Here is an 18,844-nt window from a genome sequence, read left to right on the forward strand (position 1 = left end):
TTCTTTACCAGTGATGTTTTTCATCTGCGATTAAATTCTTTGGAAAATTTTGGCTGAATTGAAAGGACTGATCAACATGAAAATAAAACTCTCATTTTTTTTTAAATTTCTTTATTGATTAAGGTATCACATATTTGTCCTCCTCCCCCCATTCCCATTCCACACCCCTCCCCACACATGCCCCCAACCCCCTGTTGTCCTTAACCGCTGGTTAGGCTCATATGCCTGCACGCAAGTCCTTTGGTTGATCTCCCCCTTTACCCCCACCCTTCCCTACCCTCCCCCTGAGGCCCGACAGTCTGATCCATGCCTCCTTGTTTCTGGGTCTGTTCTTGTTCATCAGTCTATGTTGTTCATTATTTCCCCTAGATGAGTGAGATCATGTGCTATTAGAAATACACTTATAAGAACCGAAAATGAGACAAGCAATAATGGTTATGGTGACAGGCAAATGAATCAGTGTGTAGTGAGTTTCTTTCTGGGCCAACAGTTCTTTTGAGACCCAATTTCAATGTCCAACAGTTCCTTATGTGTACATGTCAGCACTGACATTTCAGTTCTGGATGGTGGACAAATGGTGGTAATGCAGGTCCGACTCTGTCCGGTTTGGTCCTGGGCAATCTGCAGTGATGCACAGCTGCTAACTGCTAGTATGGGAAGGCCACATCAGCGTCTTCCATCTCTGGACTGCTTCTCTTCTGTCTTCATGGCTGGAGTAGTCCTGTCGATTCCTCTCTTGCTGGAATCCACATGGTCTCGGAGTTGTTTTCTGAAAATATACAAACATATTCTCGACCAAAAAACTCTCATTATTTTAAAGATCAGCGGGTGGATGGGTGAAGTGGTGACGCCTCCAGGGTCTTAATCCTCAGCACCCACAGCAGCTCCCTGCTCCGAGTTAATTTAAACAGACACGAGCAGCCTTCTGCAGGCTTAGAGAGTGACAGGCCTCCTGATGAGAACAGCAATGTGACAGGCAAGGGCAGGACCCCTCTGGATTTGGCGTTACCTCCAGGCACTGAGTCCCCACCCCACTGCCTTCCCCCTAGGGAGGCAAGCTGGGTCTCAGTGTCCTCTGGAGGCTGAGAAGTCTGAAGCCCTTCCCTGGGATTCTCCTCCCTGGCAGTTGCTGGCGTCCTTTCTTCCCAAGGCAGCCTCCCACTCAACCGGAGGTGGGGACGTGGAGGCCCTGAGGAGGGTCAGGCTGGAGGGCTCTGCTCCTGCTGGTGCTTGTAGTGGACTAGAGGCCCAGAGCTGTGGTCCTTGGGGCTCTCAGGTCAGTCTGTCCCCTGGGAGGCAGCAGCACTTAAACATACCGTCCTCCTCCTGAGCCAGGGCGGGGAGAGCAGGGCCCGCGGTGGGTGTTCAAGGCGAGCGCCGGCTGAGGCTGCTCTTGGGCCTCACACAGGGGAGCAGTGGCCCCTCAGCCCCTCCTGGGTCACTCCCCACACAGCTCACACCGGGCACGTCACGTTCCTCCCCAAGAACCCGCCCCTGCCCAACGCGGGGAAGACGGCTCTGCGGGGATTCCCACCCACCAGCGGCCTTGCTTCTGCTTTTCCATTCTGTCACTTTTCCCAGGCCCTTCCGTCGGTGGGCTCCCCAGGGAGAAGGAAGGCCGCCTGTGCTCCCAGCAGGCCCCTCTCCGGCCTCCAGCCTTTTGCTTTGTTGTCTTCAGTCCTGGGAATCTGCTCCATCCGGTAGGGGATCAGGGAGGGTAAGCGTGCCCATGCGGAGGGCCCCAGACCTCTGCCTGCGCCCCACGCCGCTTCTCAAGCTGTCCTGTAAGGGAATGACCGATCTAAGGCAGGTCCTATTTTCCCCTTCAGCAGATTCCTAAAAAATAATTGTTTTCTAATGGCCTCCTTGAACATACAAACTTGGAAGAGACTAGAAAAAACCCCACACGCATGCTTTAAATCCTTGTTTTGTTATTTTTGTTACACCTATTTAAAAATCTCAAGTTGCATAAAATACATTTATTTATTTATTTTACATGCAATAAACATTAATATTTCAAGAAAAAAAGGATTTTAAATATAATAATATTAACAAAATTGTACTAACATAGAATGATATCGCAAAAGTTGTAGGCAATATTAAAAAAAATCTGCAAATAACAGGATTACTTCTATTATATTCTAAAATATTTTTTTTCCTCTGGCTCTATTTTTGTTCATCAGTTTATGTTGTTTATTATATTCCACAAATGAATGAGATCATGTGATATTGATCTTTTTCTAACTGGCTTACTAGTATTTCGCTTAGCATGATGCTCTCCAGGTCCATCCATGCTGTTGCAAATGGTAAGAGTTCCTTCTTTTTCACCGCAGCGTAGTATTCCATTGTGTAGATGTACCACAGTTTTCTAATCCACTCATCTGCTGATGGGCACTTAGGCTGTTTCCAAATCTCAGCTATTATAAGTTGTGGTGCTATGAACATAGAGATGCATATATCCTTTCTGATTTCTTAGGATAAATACATTCATTTAGAATATTACTTTTTTCCACTCTTACTTTTTTTTTTTTTAATTCTCACCTGAGGATATTTTTTCCATTGAGAGAGGGAAAGAAAGAGAGAGAGAGAGAGAGAGAGAGAGAGAGAGAGACAGAAACAGAGACAGAGACAGAGACAGACATAGATTGGTTGCCTCCTGTGCGCACCCCCGTGGGGGCTAGGTACCTGCAGCCGAGCTATGTGCCCTTAACTGGGGAATCAAACCCGAGACCCTTTGGTCTTCGGGCCGACACTCTAACCACTGGACCAAACAGCCATGGCTCCACTCCTCCATTTTGTAAAATAATTTTATTTCATCTTTCTGGCATGCAGTTTATCACTGGTACCATTGTCTTCACTGACACCATTGTGGGGTCATCTGACAGTTCTCCGAGCACATGACTTACACCTGTGTCCAAGTTGTTTGTGTTGCAGCACTTTCGGGATCTGTGAGTAACGCTGTCCCTGGAAATTTTGCGAGGCGAGCACTGACAGGCTGAGGTTTCAGCCATCCCGATTCCCTCCTCCTCCCCTGTGTGAGGTCCGCGTCTAACCCACCGGAGAGGAGGGCAGTCAAGTGCAGGAGCTGAAGCAGGACCGGCTGACGAGTTCGCGGGCTGTGCCCCTTCCTCCAGGCCGCCCCGCCTTTCCCGCTCCCAGGTTGTCCTGTTCTTCCCGCCTGTCGCCGCCCGGCACCCGCTGCAGCCGCTCTGGATTCGGCTGTGATTCCATCACTCCCCAAAGCACCAGTGACCCAAGCTGTGTCTGTGGCCATAACGGAGGCTTTGGGACAGAGGGGACAGGGGACACGGAGCTCGGCACAGCACACAACGCACAGTCCGACCTGAGCCTCCTCTGCCCTTTCCTTGCCGTGGTCTGCGGCTGCCTCCTCCTGCCTCCTCCTGCCTGTGTCATCTCCCCGCCCCCCGAACGCCTCTTGTTACCAGTTTTCTAGTTCTCTTACTTCTCCCGTCAATACGCTGGAGCTTATCTTTCCACGTGAAATCCAGCAACAGGGGTGCCCTGGGGTGATGGCGTTTGGACACAACACAACTGGCAAAGTCTCCCTCCCTCTGCCCAGCTGGACTGTAAACCCCGGGCACTCGTGGGGGTGGGGAGTGTGTGGGCGAGGGAGGGACTCCTCTGAGACCTTGTGGACCGTCCTGCCTTCCGTCCGGACAGGCTCCGGGGGCGGAGGCCACAGCCCTGACTGCAGTCGCTGGTCCGGCGCAGAGTCTGAGCCCGTGCGATTCTGCCTTTTGCCTCCCTCTCCCCACCCAGGTGACACCCACAGCGTGCAGGGCGTCTCCCTGTCCCAGGAGCACCCCGGTCTCACATGCACGCACATTGTACAGGAGCTGCACACCCCACGGGAGAACACTGCTTTCCACTGACCTCGCAGGAATGCGGCGTCAGCGTTTCGTGTGGTTGGGTTTTCTGGATCCCACTTTATGCACGAGGGACGGGTGTGATTGTGAACATCTGTACGTTTTGCTGAGCGAGAGGACCAGGAGGTGAGACCCAGGGAGGCCGGGGGTGAGACCCAGGGGAGGCCAGGGGGTGAGACCCAGGAGAGGCCGGGGGGGTGAGACCCAGGGGAGGCCGGGAGTGAGACCCAGGGGAGGCCGGGGGGGGTGAGACCCAGGGGAGGCCGGGGGGGGGTGAGGCCCAGGGGAGGCCGGGGGGTGAGACCCAGGGGAGGCCGGGAGTGAGACCCAGGGGGAGGCCGGAGGTGAGACCCAGGGGAGGCCGGGGGTGAGACCCAGGGGAGGCCGGGGGGTGAGACCCAGGGGGGGCCGGGGGGTGAGACCCAGGGGAGGCCAGGGGGTGAGACCCGGGGGAGGCCAGGGGGTGAGACCCAGGAGAGGCCGGGGCGGGGGGGCGTGGACGGGTGCTGCTCCTGGTCCTGCCTCTAGTTTGCATTTTGGCCTCTGTTGGCCTCTGAGCATCGTTCCTTTTGGGTAAAATGAAGGCGGTGCCTGTGCTGTCTACCTCATGGGGTGGGTGAGTTTACCGTGGGACGTAACGGACACTTTGAAAAGGAGATGGAACCTCGCAGCGTGACGATGCTGATTCGGTGCCTGGGGCCGGGGGTGCGTCTAAATCGGGTGGGGAACGTGCTGATTCGTCTGGTCCTGCCAGGCGTTAGGGGTGAGTTAACGTACTCCTGTAGTCCTCAGAAGAGCCCTACGAGGCAGGGACCACCACGTAGTGCCCATTACACCCACGAGCAAAGGGAGGCACAGAGTCCGGAGAACCCGAGCGAGGTCTCAGGCCCACCTCCCCGCCGGGAGCCGGGGTCAGCCCCGCAGTCTGCCGCAGCCCAGGCGCCGGCTCAGCCACCGGGCTGATGTGGACGCAGCAAAGGAGGGCTTGATGCAATGGGACCCGTTTTGTGGTGGGGGAGGTGACACGGGCCAGTGTGGGGTTATTATTATAATTTTGTCTTTCCTTAACCTCGCTATCCTTACAATTAAAACAAGAAGAAATGGACAAACGGGCAGCTGTCACCTTTGTGCCCTCTCCCCAGGACCTGACACTGGTACTCAATGAGCGTGGTTACCGCGTGCATTGTTGAGTCGTCAGCAGAAAGTGTGGTTCAGGGGGCTCCCTGCCACGGTGTCGGGTGTAAGAAGTGGTTATTGAACGGAAGAGATTGAGTCCGGGAGCAGTTTCCTGTTGATTGCAAAGAAATCAACAGCAAGCGGAGAGGGGCGAACCCAGCCAGTATCGCCACAGATTTAGGGAGGACGAGCGCCTGACTGACTGCCGTGACCTTCATGTCTCTGGCCTCTCCGGGTCGGAGTGATGCCTGACCTTAGTGCTCGTTTCCATTTAGGATCTGGCTCCTTCCTGCTGGGTGTCTCCAGGCCTTCGAGTGCACCCTGCCGCTCCCACTGCGGGAGCGCACCCCGATTATTCCAGGAGCGGCGGAGTGGGAGATGATGCTGCAGGCGGAGAACTGGGAAAGGGCACAGGGAGGTCAGGAGTGTGGGGAGCGGAGTCAGTGCCGGGGAGAGGTGGGAGGGAGTGGTGATGTCAGGAGGCTGTCCGGGAGCCGGGCCTGGCCTAAGGCGTGGATCTCTCTCCTACATCTTGGAGCTAAAAACGGCACTGATTAATGTAGTTGTCCTGTTACAGAACATTAATGGCCCGTGAAGTCTTCCCTCCAGAGAGAACGGAAAGGTTCTCAGAGATTTGTCTGGGGAGCACGGAATCAGAGTGGAAGGAGCTGACGATACTAAAGCTGGGAGGCAGGGAGCTGGGGTGACCGCAGGCTCGCCCCTTCATTTCAGGCGGGGCTGCCCGGCAGCCCTGACACCCCACCCCAATGCCACCCCGACGGGGCAGGGCAGACCCACGCACCTGTGCCCTCCTGGGGCTCCCTGCTGCCCCCTTCTCTTAGCACCTTCTTCTGTCAGACGGGGCCCAACAGGATCCACCTCCTGTGCACTCTTATCCTGGTGCCTCACCCTTGGCACCATTTTGGGGACCCACCTGGGGTCCACCACCAACTGCTGACACTGAGCACAGGTGCTGTGCTACGGTCCACCAGTTCTGTGCCTCTTCACAGATAAAGCGACGGAGGCTCAGGGAGGGTGAGTGTGGGCCGTGGAGCGTGGTGGTCAGGAGTCAGGAATTTGGACTCGGACAGACATGGCTTTTGCTTCAGGCAAATCACGTAGCCTTTTAGTGTCTTGTTTTCCCCGCCTTATTAAATGGGATAATGCAACCTTCATTGCACGGCAGACGGAACAATAGATAGATAATGTGTATCAGAGTGCTTAGCAGACTGCCCACACCTAGAAAAGCCCTATTAAGTGGGAGATGCTATTAGTGCAAACAATTTGTGCTCGAAGTCACCTGGCAGCAAGCCGAGAAAATCGGAATTGGAACCCAGGCCCAGGCCAAGTTGAAGCCATGTTCCCCCGCAGTCTGCTGGCACGCCGGCTCTCCCGGAGAGGCTGGTGCCTGCCTGCAGAGCTCCTCTGCTCAGCGCAGGGGCGGGGGCGGGGGGCCTGATGCAGCCCCCACTTCGGCCTCCTTTAGGGGGGCGCCTGCCTGAGCCTCAGCTCTGGCGTTGAGCACTCTCCTCATAGCTGGCCATCCCGATCGCGCCTTCTGCTTCTTCTCTTAGCTCTTTCCAGCTGCTTCCTTACTGTTGGAAGAAACATCTAACCAGAGAGGCTTCGCCTAGTTTTCCACAACCTCTGCGCATGCACCTTAATGACCAAGCCCGGGGGCCCCGCGGAGGGCCGGACAGCTCCGAAGCTGTAGTCTCCCTACTGAGGTCTCTGCCGTTAATGTTTCCACAAACAGCCTTGTACAGGGACAGCTCCCTCCGACGTCACTCCTGAGCCGTTAGTCACCCGCGCCTTTGTGCTTTGATGCTTCTCTGTCACACGCTGGGTGGTGCCATCCTCTTTTCCTCCCAGGATGCTGGAAGCGTCCGCCGTGTGCCAGAGAGAAAGTGGTAGCCTCTGTGCTGTTATTCTGCTCCTGGGGCAGCGCGTCCAGGGGGTCGAAGTGCAAATGAGGGGTGCAGTCTGTGAGGACCTCAGACCTCTTCTAAGGCAAATCCTCTTTCAAACCAGGAGGGCTCGGCGAGGAGGAGGTGCTTACACGGCATCCCGAAGCTGGCAACAGTGGTGCCAGCACAGGGGCCTCCACTCTCCACCGGGAACGCTGTCCCACCCTCACCGGGAGCCGCGGGAGGGGGTCATTGGCCTTGACGCTGCAGCGAGGGTGCCGCCCTGGGCATCACCCCCACATTCCTTAGGCTGCTTTGTGCTGAAGGGAACCCTATGGGGGGAAGGAAGCTGCTGCCACAGAGCAAGAGGGAGAGGAGGCTCGGTGAGGTGTGCGCTGTTCTTCGCCGGGGGAACTGGACACCTCCCCTATGCACCTCCCCTGCCACGGGAGAGGGGAGGTGCGTAGAGCATCCCCCGCGGCCCGGATGGGCCAGAGATTCACGGTTCCATGCAGGTCCGTCTGTTCCAGCTCCCAGTGCTCTGAGAGAAGTCAGCTCTCGGGTCAGTGGGTGCGTGGCTGGCGCTCACACTGTGGTCGTGGTTCTATGCTCTCCAGGTCGTGTTTTGCAGTTTGAGTACCACCGTTTGGTGTGTCTTCCCTTTGTTCATCCTGCCTGGAACTTACTGGTCAACCTGGGACCACGTTAAGCTAAAAGTTTGACTCGGGGGTTTCTGTCCCCACAGGTAGCGGTGATTCCAGCTCTGGTTGTGTGAGTAAAGCCTGTGATGAAGAATTCTCTAGGGAGGCCCCCCCACCCCCCCGCCACTTCATACTCTCCCCAGGGTCCAGGTCAGTACACTCAAGGTCTCTGCTGTTGGCCCATGTTGTGGGGAAGGTTTTGTTTTTTGTTTTTAAACCCAGGTCATACCGTTGAGGATGTGTTTTTTGGAGGTCCTTGCTTTGGTGAGATGCCTAGCACAGCTCCTTACCCGTTCTAGTTCCAGCTTTATTTCCTGTCCTCCCCTGCTCCCGGGGCTCATTCAAACCAGTCCCTCCACCGCTCGGGACGGACAGATGCCTCCAGAGAGAGTGCCAGTTTCAGCACTTGCTCGTCTGCCCGGGCTCATGGCTTCTCGCCGTTTCTGATTCTGAGCGTGTCTTTCCCTCTCAGGCCAGCTTAGCCAGGCCCGCGGAGCTGGGGTCATCTGTTCCGATCCCTGCAGTCAGTGTCAGAGAGGATGCTCTGGTGGTTATCGTTAAGTGTGGATGTCGATAGTCCTCAGATGTCCGTGCAGCTGTCTGTTCCTGCTGAACAGAGACATCTGCTGGCTGAGGCCTCGCCTTGTCTCGTGGTTTTCTGTGAGTGTGTGTGTGTGTGTGTGTGTGTGTGTGTGTGTGTGACTGTGACTGTAACACCCAGAATTTTCTACCCCCTGTTGTCTTGGAGATTCAAGAGGAGCCAGCAGACTCGGCAGGGTCTGCCTGGTGGCAGGGAGGAGGAAGAAGAGGAGGAGGGGGAGAGGGAAAGGTAGGGAAGGAGGAAGAGAAAGAGGAGGAGGATGGGGAGGGAGAGGAGGGGGAGGGGGGAGAGGAGAGGGAAGAGGGGGAGGGCCCACCTTTGAAGCTAGTGTCACCGCCGGGTCAGAGAGGGGGCTGTGCCAGGTGGGTGGGAAGGAGCGATCATGCTCTGCGGGGGTTTGAAGGTCGGTGGTTGTGGAGTAGGGAAGAGAGTTCGGGACAAGGATGACTCCAGCATCTTTGGTCTGAGTGACTAGAAGGTGAAGTTGCCTTGTCCCCCTGGATCTGAAGAAGACAGGGTGGCGGGGAGGAGAAGGTATTGAGGGGAAAACACTTCAGCCTGAGGTGCCTCAAGACGTCTGTCTAATTGGGGTTACCAGGAAGCTGTTCAGGGGAGCGATTGGAACTGGAGGCGTAGCCGGGGCATCGGTGGCGTCTGAGGGCCAGGCCACCTGGAGAGGGAGGATAAGTGGAGTCAGGGAAGGCAGTGCCCTGGTCCACCCCTTCCCCACCCCGGGCCTGCCACCGAGAAAGGGAACTCCACTTTATTTAAACAACTAAAGGCCAAACCACGCCTCTCGGGAACCGGGGAGAATTTGGAGGAGGGAGGGATGTGTGTGGGCTGGGGGGTAGGAGGACGGATTTGATGGTTGCTGGCGAGGAAGGAAGGCATCCCAGGGGGAGGGACTGCAGGAGCCAAGGCCGCAATGGGAATGACACGGTGATGTGGGGGGCAGTGAGGAAAGAGCTGAATGGAGCAGTGCAGAACACAGTGATCTGGACAAAAATAAAACAGTTCCTAAGATTTATACAGTTTACATTTAACTGTAATAGCCATTCACAGGGAGGTAGTATAACACAGTGGTTAAGAGTGCAAGCTTTGGAGCGAGATTCATTCAGTGCATGTTAACTGAGCACTTACTATGTGCTAGGCACTGTTACAGGCATTGAAGATAGAAAGGCAAAAACATTTCCTGCCCTCATGGAATTTCAGGTCTAGTGGGAGAGGGATGACAAGAGAACATTTCTGTATTATTATAAAGAGTATCCAGGGCCGTGGTCTGCCCCCCTGTCCTGAGTCTTTTAAGAGCGGGACCTGCCTCGGCCTACTCACTGTCCCCAAGCCACGGCCCAGGGCCTGGAGCACCGTGGCTCAGTAGAATGAAGTGAACGGAATTGCATTTGGTCGTCTGTGAACTTTCTGCGGCCGCTAGAGAAGGCCACGGGTCACCGTGGGGGCTCCCTCTGCGGTGGGACTGGGAGAGTCCTTGGCATTTGAGAATGGCTTGAAGTGATCCCCTTCAGGAGACAGTTCCTGGACCTGTTCTTTTGCAGCACGGCGCCCCCTGGTGGGCATAGGCTAGAATAGCTTCTTCAAGGAGCTGTCATCCCCAGCGCTGGGCGTGTGGGGAAGAGTTTTAGAATCCTTGTGTGATATTTGTCTTTCACTGACGGGCTTATTGCACTTAGCATAATGCTCTCCAGTTCCATCCATGCTGTTGCAAATGGTAACAATTCTTTCTTTTTTACAGCAGCGTAGTATTCACTCATTTATGGAATATAAAGAACATTATAAACTGTTGAACAAAAATAGACAGAGGCAAAGAAGCATTGAACAGACTGTCAAACTACAGGGGGGAGGCAGGGGAGGATTGGGGGGCGGTAAGAGGTCAACCGAAGGACTTGTATGCGTGCATATGAGCACAACCAATGGACGCTAGACACTGGGGGCGGGGGGTGGTGGTGAGGGCAAGTACGGTGCAGGGGGGGCGGGTAGGGGAGGCCGAGGGGAGGTCAATGGGGGAAAAAAAGGAGACATATGTACTACTATTTGTAATACCTTAAACAATAAATTAAAAAAAAATTAAAAAATGGTTAAAAAAAAAAAGAATCCTGTGTGTCTTCAGTTGAAGCTGTATCGGGCGGCTTTGGGTCACTCCCTGCTCTTTAACACAGCGGTGGGCAGGCCGCGTGAGCGCACCCGCATGTGGCGAAACTGGTTTTGTCAAGTTGCTTCTGGAGTGGCTGTGCCGTTTCACACTTCCACCAGCTGTGCTTCCTCCCATCCGCACGGACACTGACCGCCTCTTTGGTGACGGCCTTCCCGCTGGGGCGAGGGCATCTCATTATGCCTTCGTCCGCATTTTCTTAATGGGCCGTGGTGCTCAACGTCTTTTCACGGGCTTGTTTGCCATCCGTGTATCTTCTTTGGTGAAGCATCTGTGTAACTCCTGGGCCCACTTGTTTATAAGTTGGGCCGTCTGTCTCATTGCTGAGTTGTAAGAACATAAAAATATGTTCTGGGCACAAGTCATTTCAGTTACATGTTCTGCAAACATCTCCTCCTTCGCTGGGACTCGTCTTTTCAGTTCCTTTGTGGTGTCTTTTAAAGAGCAAGAGTTTTTAATTTTAATACAGTGTAATTTATTAATTTTTAATGGTTCTCCCTATTACGCTCCTCAGGAAGACATCGGGGGCCATGGTGACAGTCACCTGTCTTTCACTGGGTTTGGGGCATCGAGGGACAGAGTCCTCTCGACTGTATTATAGGCGCACAGAAAAGGAACATGGATTTTTCGATTAACGGCGGCTCTGTAGCCCCTCCCTGCCCCCCTTCATTGCAGACGTGCAGCGTGTGCGTCTGGGGGAGACTCAAGGGCAGGCTCAGGGGTGGGGGAGTCCTAGCTGACAGCTCCACCCTGCACGTGAAAGGGAATGTCACACGGACACCCCAGGGATGGGGGCCCTCGGGCCCTGGATGAGGGGTTTCCCCCGAAGATCTGAGGTCAAGGTCAAGGTCATGCTGGAGGGGAATGGGCGGAGGCTGACGCTCTAGTCATTCTTTGTTTCAGAATCTAAGCGCCCCTCGGGGCTCATGGTTAACATCCACCCCAGTTTCCTGAGACTGCAAATGGATGGTAGCTGCAATCCTCCTAAGACCACTGACGGAGAGGTGACGCGGGACATTTTATGTTAGCCATACCTTCATGCTAATTTAAAAGTATTTATCGAAAAAAAATAAAAAAAATTTATCGAACACCTGTTATGTGCCAGGCGCTGTCCTAGGCCCACAGGTGCCTGAAAAGGGCGAAGCAGACAGAAATCCTTGCCCCATGAGCTTCCGTCCCAGGAGCGGGAGAGAGACAACATGTAACAAGTAAGGAAAATGATATGGTGTGATAGAAATGAGAAAACATTTTAGAAATACATTTTTATTGATTTCAGAGAGGAAGGGCGAGAGATAGAAAGAAACATCAGTACCATCTCACACTTGTCAGAATGGCTATCATCAACAAATCAACAAACAAGAGCTGGCGAGGATGCGGAGAAAAAGGAACCCTCGGGCACTGCTGGTGGGAATGCAGACTGGTGCAGCCACTGTGGAGAACAGTATGGAATTTCTTCAAAAAACTGAAAATGGAACTCTCATTTGACCCAGTGATCCCACTCCTGGGAATATATCCTAAGAAACTAGAAACACCAATCAGAAAGGATATATGCACCCCTATGTTCATAGCAGCACAATTTATAATAGCTAAGATTTGGAAACAGCCTAGGTGCCCGTCAGCAGATGACTGGATCAGAAAACTGTGGTACATCTACACAATGGAATACTATGCTGCTATAAAAAAGAAGGAATTCTTACCATTTGCAGCAACCTGGATGGAATTGGAGAACATTATGCTAAGTGAAATAAGCCAGTCAATTAAAGAAAAATACCACATGATCTCACTCATTTGTGGATAATAAAGAACATTATAAACTGATGAACAATATGATAGATACAGAGGCAGTAAAGCATCAAACAGACTGTCAGATTACAGCGGGAAGGTTAGGGAGAGGTGGGGGAGATAAGAGATCAACCAAAGGACTTGTATGCATGCATATAAGCATAACCAATGGACGCAAGACACTGGGGGGTGAGGGCATGTATGGGAATGGGGTGGAGGGGGGCAATGGGAAGATATGTACTCATGTAATACCTTAATAAAAAAAAAAGAAAGAAAGATAGAAACACCAATGATGTGAGAGAAACATTGATTGGCTGCCTCCTGCACACCCCCTATGGGGATCGAGCCCGCAACCCAGGCTTGTGCCCTGACCGGGAATCAAACCGTGACTTCCTGGTTCATAGGTCAATGCTCAACCACTGAGCCACACTGGCCTGGCAGAAGTGAGAAATGTTATGGGAAAAACCAGCACTTGAGCCATTTCATACCGTATAGGTGGTCAGGGGAGAACTCGCCGAAGGGGTGAGGTTTGAGGTGGGGAAGGGATACCTGGGAAAGACCCACAAGGAAGGGTCCCAGCCAGTGAGGAAGCCCGCAGACCATGGCGTGTTCAAGGGCTGGCACGGGGTCGGGGTAGGATGAGTGAGGAGGGTGAGATGGAAGACAGCAGAGGAACCGGGGCCAGAAAGGTCGGCCTCGTAAACCATGAAGACGCGAGCTCTCACACAGAGTCAGCGAGAACAAATTTTGCGCAACCGTGACCTCTGAATTTCTGTCCCATTCAGGTGTGTAGCAGGTACATTTTTCTCAGGTGATTTTTTCAAACAACACAAGGAATTCAGTGTGTAGCTGAATAATAGTTAACTTTTCCAACCGTGGCAAATGGTGCCGTGTGAATAAGAAACGAGAACAAACTACAACGTTATCACAGAGCTGTCAGAAAGGGTGAAAAGACTGGCCTACGTCAGACGAATGAAATCGAAACATAAAAACGCGCCTATGTTCTCTGAAACGGGTTTGAAACGGATTCATGAGAAATGAGACTGTGGGACAAGAACAGAGCCCCATTATTACAGAGCCCGCTTTCCGTGAGAAACCACGACGAAGACAGGCCTAGTGAGTGACTCCGGAGGATGCGATTGCTGGCGGGAGTGAGAAGCACACACATGGTCTCTCTGCGTGTGCCTGAGCGACGGACCTGGGTGACATGGAGCAACGTGGGTGGCTTCCAGGGCATCTCCCCGCGCTGGGCAGGGGTGCAGACCGCACGCTCACTCTCCCTGAGGGGTGGGCTGGGAGCCCTGCTCAGAGGTCTGAGGGCGGGAGAGGACTGCAGCAGGCTCTACAAGCAAGCGGCACCAGGACCCCTAGAGGAAGGTGTGGGGTATGCGGCTTCGAACTCAGATATTAGCAGTCATTTAAGTCAGAGCTCTCCAAGCCAGGGGGCCCCCCCGCATTGCTGAAATGGAACCTTCACATGTAAAGAAAAAATTCCTGCGTCCGTCAGGCTGGGGTGGATCCAGATGGTTAGGGTTAGGATTAGGGTTAGGATTAGGGTTAGGGTTAGGGTTAGGGTTAGGGTTAGGGTTGGTTAGGGTTAGGGTTAGGGTTAGGGTTAGGATTAGGGTTGGTTAGGGTTAGAGTTAGGGTTAGGGTTAGGGTTAGGATTAGGGTTAGGGTTAGGGTTAGGGTTAGGGTTACGGTTAGGGGGTTAGGGTTAGGGTTAGGGTTAGGGTTAGGGTTAGGGTTAGGGTTGCACTTCACCTGTTCCTGCCTTTGTGGATGCTCTCCTTGGCCCAGCTTTGTCAGAAGCCTGTTGGCGCCCTCTGGTGGCAGGTTGAAGCAGCTGACGAACATTTCCTAACAGCCCTTAATGAGATGGGTCTGCACTCTAGTCCCCATTGGAAGTCTGGCATTCCCCTTTGTTAATGATGCACATTTCAGAACTTAATAATACTTGTCTGCTATGTCTGGCTTACAAATAAGCACAGGATAAATAAGAACAAAGACTCTGCGGAACATCTCTGCATTGTAATAGTAGCTAATACTTTTGGCGTAAGAGTAGCAAAGCAAGGGGGGAAAGGGAGAGATAGAGTTAAGAACCTGGAAAGCCAAGTCGCTGGAGGACGGCTGCCCAGGGAAGGGGAAGGAGGGACAGAACCTGACCCGGGACTTGTGCACGGTGTGCTTCGGTGCCGTGGTGGGGGCTTGGCACGCTCACTAGCGATGCTGGTTTAATGGAAGTCAGTGTAGCTCTGTCCGCACAGAGCTGACCCAGGCCCTCCCTGCTCTCCTGTGGAGGAGTCCCCCTCCTGTGGGGAGTTTCCGATGGGCAGTGCTTGGAAAAGTGCCCCGATGTCCAGTGTGGAGGCTGTACAGGTATTTGGATGTTCCCAGGGGAACTGTTTTCCAAGATCCCAAGTCACATCTTGTCTTTTAGGCCCAATCTTTCATCTTGGACCTTGGTCATATTTTTTCTTTTTCCTTCACCAACGTGCGTGCAGCAGCTTAAGCTCAGAGATCCCCGCTGGGGGAGTCTCCGGGTCAGGCCGGCACGATCATTCCCGTTTCAGTGTCAGCTGTAGTAAGGTTTTGAGACTTACGTTTCCAATCACTCGTTCTCGCCTGACATTTCCCGTTCTCTACACATTTCTGACATAATGAGGGCAAGATGCAGTAAGAGATTCAAAGACGTGCATGAGCGCTCTCTCCCTCACGGTGTGGGCAGCAGTGCGCTCAAGCTGAGCTGAGCCGGGAGCTGGGGCTGGCGTGGGAGCCGGGCCGGTTTCCTCGCTGGATGATAAGGGAGCTCTCCCACGCGGGCCGCGGGCACCCGGGAGGCAGCGCCCGGCTGGAAAGGGGTGGGAAGAAGGTGGAGCTTGACTTCTGTGGTGGGGATTCGCAGGCAGATCCAGACGACATCTTCACCTGGACCCATTCCTTCATGCACTCTGCTCACTTCTTCCACAGGGACTGGTTGGGGGCTGGATTGCGTGCCCCCCAGAATTCAGAGGGCGAGTCCACCCCCTGGCACCTCACGATGGTGACCGTAGTGGCGATATGGCCTGTGGAGAGGTGACTGAGGCAAAATGAGTGCGCATGGAGGGGCCCCAACCCCGCACGATGGACTTACCCGGAGATTAGGACAGACAGGCTCAGGGTGAGGACCACGTGCGGACAGGGAGGACAGGGCCACCCTCCCGCAGGGACAGAGCCCAGAGCGGGCCAGGCCTGCTGACACCTGGATCGGGACTTGCAGCGTCCAGAGAGTGAGCAGGTAGATTTCAGCTGTGCCAGGCCCCCAGCTGGTGGGACTTGGTTACGGCCCGGCCAAGGGATCCGAACTCCTGGCCAAACCCCCGCAGCCTTGCTGAGACCCCTCGGCCACCCTCTCAGCCTCCAGGGTCTCAGGGTTGGAGGGCTGCCCCCCGCCCCCGGGCCCAGGTGAGGAGCAGAGGCTGTGCGTGGTGGGACCCACCCAGGGCACACTCCCAGGTCGTGGCCAGCCTGCAGCCTGGAGGTCACGGTTCCCCGCGTGGTCCTTTAAGAGGCTCACGGGCACATTGCTTCCTGTGCGAGTGCTCCTCACCCCTCCCATCTGGAAAGCATCCGTGTGATCCCCGCACACAGATGCGTGTTCCCCTTTGGGGCACGTGGTAACGCTCAGGAATGCTCAGCGAATGGCCCACATGAAGGGGGTTTAAGGGGGAGAGTGCAGGGGAGGGAAGAGCTTACACATTGACACGTAGATTTCTGCCAAGACGTAAAAACCATAGAAAAATAAGTCAGTTACAGGTCATTTTTTAAAAGGAGAATATTTTCTTATCTCATTATAAAAATAATGGCTATTTATGGTGTAAAAATGTACTTACCACAAAAGCGTAATTGCTCTGTATCCTTATTATTCCATACCCTCTGTTTTTGCCATTTTGAGATATTTATTGGACATTTCCCCAAATCATCAAATATTCTTTGAAAATGTAACTTTTGTGGTTACAGTTTACTGTCCATTATATAAATGTGCCATATTTTATTTAATTAATACCCAAGCTCATTTTCTAATAAGAAATGTGGACAAAATGTTAGTGGAATTGTGTTGAAATTATAGTTCAGGAAAAAAATATAGTTCAGGAAAAACATCTTTTAAAGAACATATTATTCAGTTACTAAGATATTAAGAATCTTCAGACAATCGCAATGGACCTTATTCTTTTTTTTTTTTTAATATATTTTATTGATTTTTTACAGAGAGGAAGAGAGAGGGATAGAGAGTTAGAAACCTCGATGAGAGAGAAACATCGGTCAGCCGCCTCCTGCACACCCCCCACCGGGGATGTGCCCGCAAGCAAGGTACATGCCCTTGACCTGAATTGAACCTGGGACCCTTGAGTCCGCAGGCCGACGCTCTATCCACTGAGCCAAACCGGTTTCGGCCCTTATTCTTTCTTAGTACTTATGTATTGTCACTGGAGGTACTCTAGTTTTACTGAAAGAAATTTGAAATTCAATAAAGTAAAAAATATTTTTATGACTTTCTTGGACTTTCTTTTTACTGCATCACTAACTTGTAGCTCATTTTATTTTTGCTGTAGTGTGTGCGCCTGGCAAGTTGTCTGTCTCGTGAGTTCAAATGTAAGGATCCATGCCTTACCGCCTTCTCTGTGTCTGCTTTTCTCTCCCACAGACAGGGCCTGCGCGTGTTTTAACACCTTCTGAGCTGTCCAGTCTATGAAGCAAGTCCCAAAGAACTGACCTTTGCCCTTACATGATGTCGGGAATAATGTTGATGTGTTTGCTTTAAAACGGGTGGAATCGCAAGATGAAACGTCTGCTGCCACTGTTGGGCATTCGTTAAGGGCTTAGTATGTGCGGGAACTGTCCTGTAAACGACACAGTTTTAACTTTCACTCTAGTCCCACAGGTTAAGGAGTGTTTCCTCACCTGGCTGGCGTTGCTCAGTGGTTGAGTGTCTACCTAGGAATCAGGAGGTCAGGGTTCAATTCCTGCTCAGGGCGAAGGCCCAGGTTGTGAGCTGGATCCCCAGTGTGGGGCGTGCAGGAGGCAGCCCATCAATAATTCTCTCTCATCACTGGTGTTTCTATCTCTCTCTCCTTCTCCCTCCCCCCCACTCTGTGTGTGTATGTGTGTGTGTGCGGGTGTGTGGCACATCGGTGGGTAAGAGGTGGGCTGCAAAGCCTGGGCTTGGCCGTTACACAGTACAATGACCAGCACGGCGCCGCAGATGGTTTCTGGTTGTTTTAAGGAGCATTCGGTGGCCAGAGCTTGCACACGGAGGCCAGGTGTGCTGATGACATAATCAGACGGGTGTTGTGGGTGGTTACGGGAATCATTCTCACTGTTCCGTGGTCACATACTTGTATTATGTACAGTCCATATCTTTGTGGGTAGATGGGCGTGGTCATACACACACGTAAAAAGACTACCGGGAAGGGGATACGATGCTGCCTTTGTAACCCTCCAACACAGAGCCAGCTCCACAGCCAAAACAAAGGTTGGCAGCCACATGTTGTCATAACAACATATCCAGGCCCAAGACTTGAAAAAAGTGCTCAGAAAGTGAATATTTGAAAATACAATGATTTTACTATTTATTATTTTTTAATCCTCACTCCCCTTGCTGCTTAGCACTGATTGGCTATGACCTTTGTGACCTTGGTTTGCCTTGACTAACCCTAACCCTTGGTTACTTATTGCGACTGTATTGCCTCTGGCAGCCATAGGCAAGTATTCCTCCTAGATGTTCCTAGAGTATAGTTTCATTGACGTGTAACAGACATGTTTAAATGTAGACGACTCACACGGTGCAGGTTGATGGGTTTTCATGAAATAACTCATGTAGCTGGCACCCAGATTAAGAATAAGAACACCACCAGCGTGGGCAGAGCCTCCTCGACCCAGCCTCGGTCACCATCGCCCTCCCCTGAGGTTCCCACTGTCCTGACTTTTATCACCATCCGTTAGTTGTGCCTATTTTTGAACTTCATATAAATTGAATGAGAAAATACACTATTTTGCACTTGGTTTCATTTTAAAAAATATTTATTTATTTTTTATTGATTTCAGAGAGGAAAAGAGAGGGAGGGAGAGAGCAAACATCAATGATGAGAGAGAATCATCGATTATCTGCCTCCTGCATGCCCTCTACAGGGGATCAAGTTCGCAACCCAGGCGTGTGCCCTGATTGGGAGTCGAACCGTGACCTCCTGGTTCCTAGGTCGATGCTCCATGGCTGAGCCACGTCGACCAGGCAGGACTACAAACAGGATGAGCTCCCTAGGCACCAATGTCCTTGCTTAATTGTTTGAGTTGGAAAACTCCCCTCGCTTAGCAGATGCCGTTCTTGGCTCTGTGGCCCTCACTTCCCTCCCACCCCTCGCATTTCTAGGGAACTCTGTGCACTTCTGCGCTGGGGACAGAACAAGCTTGGGGGCTCGGTGGGGAACACCCAGGCCCTGCCTCTGACCTCTCCCTCTGGAACCGAGGTCCCCGGTGGTGGAACGAATCCTGGCCTGGGGCTCTGGAACGGGCCTCGCCCATCTGCCCGTGGCCCAGCTCCTTCCCCAAGTGGGGATTATCAACACGCATGCTTCAAAGCTGGTGGC

Source organism: Cnephaeus nilssonii (assembly GCF_951640355.1).
Source record: "Cnephaeus nilssonii genome assembly, chromosome: 12".
Classification (NCBI taxonomy): domain Eukaryota; kingdom Metazoa; phylum Chordata; class Mammalia; order Chiroptera; family Vespertilionidae; genus Cnephaeus; species Cnephaeus nilssonii.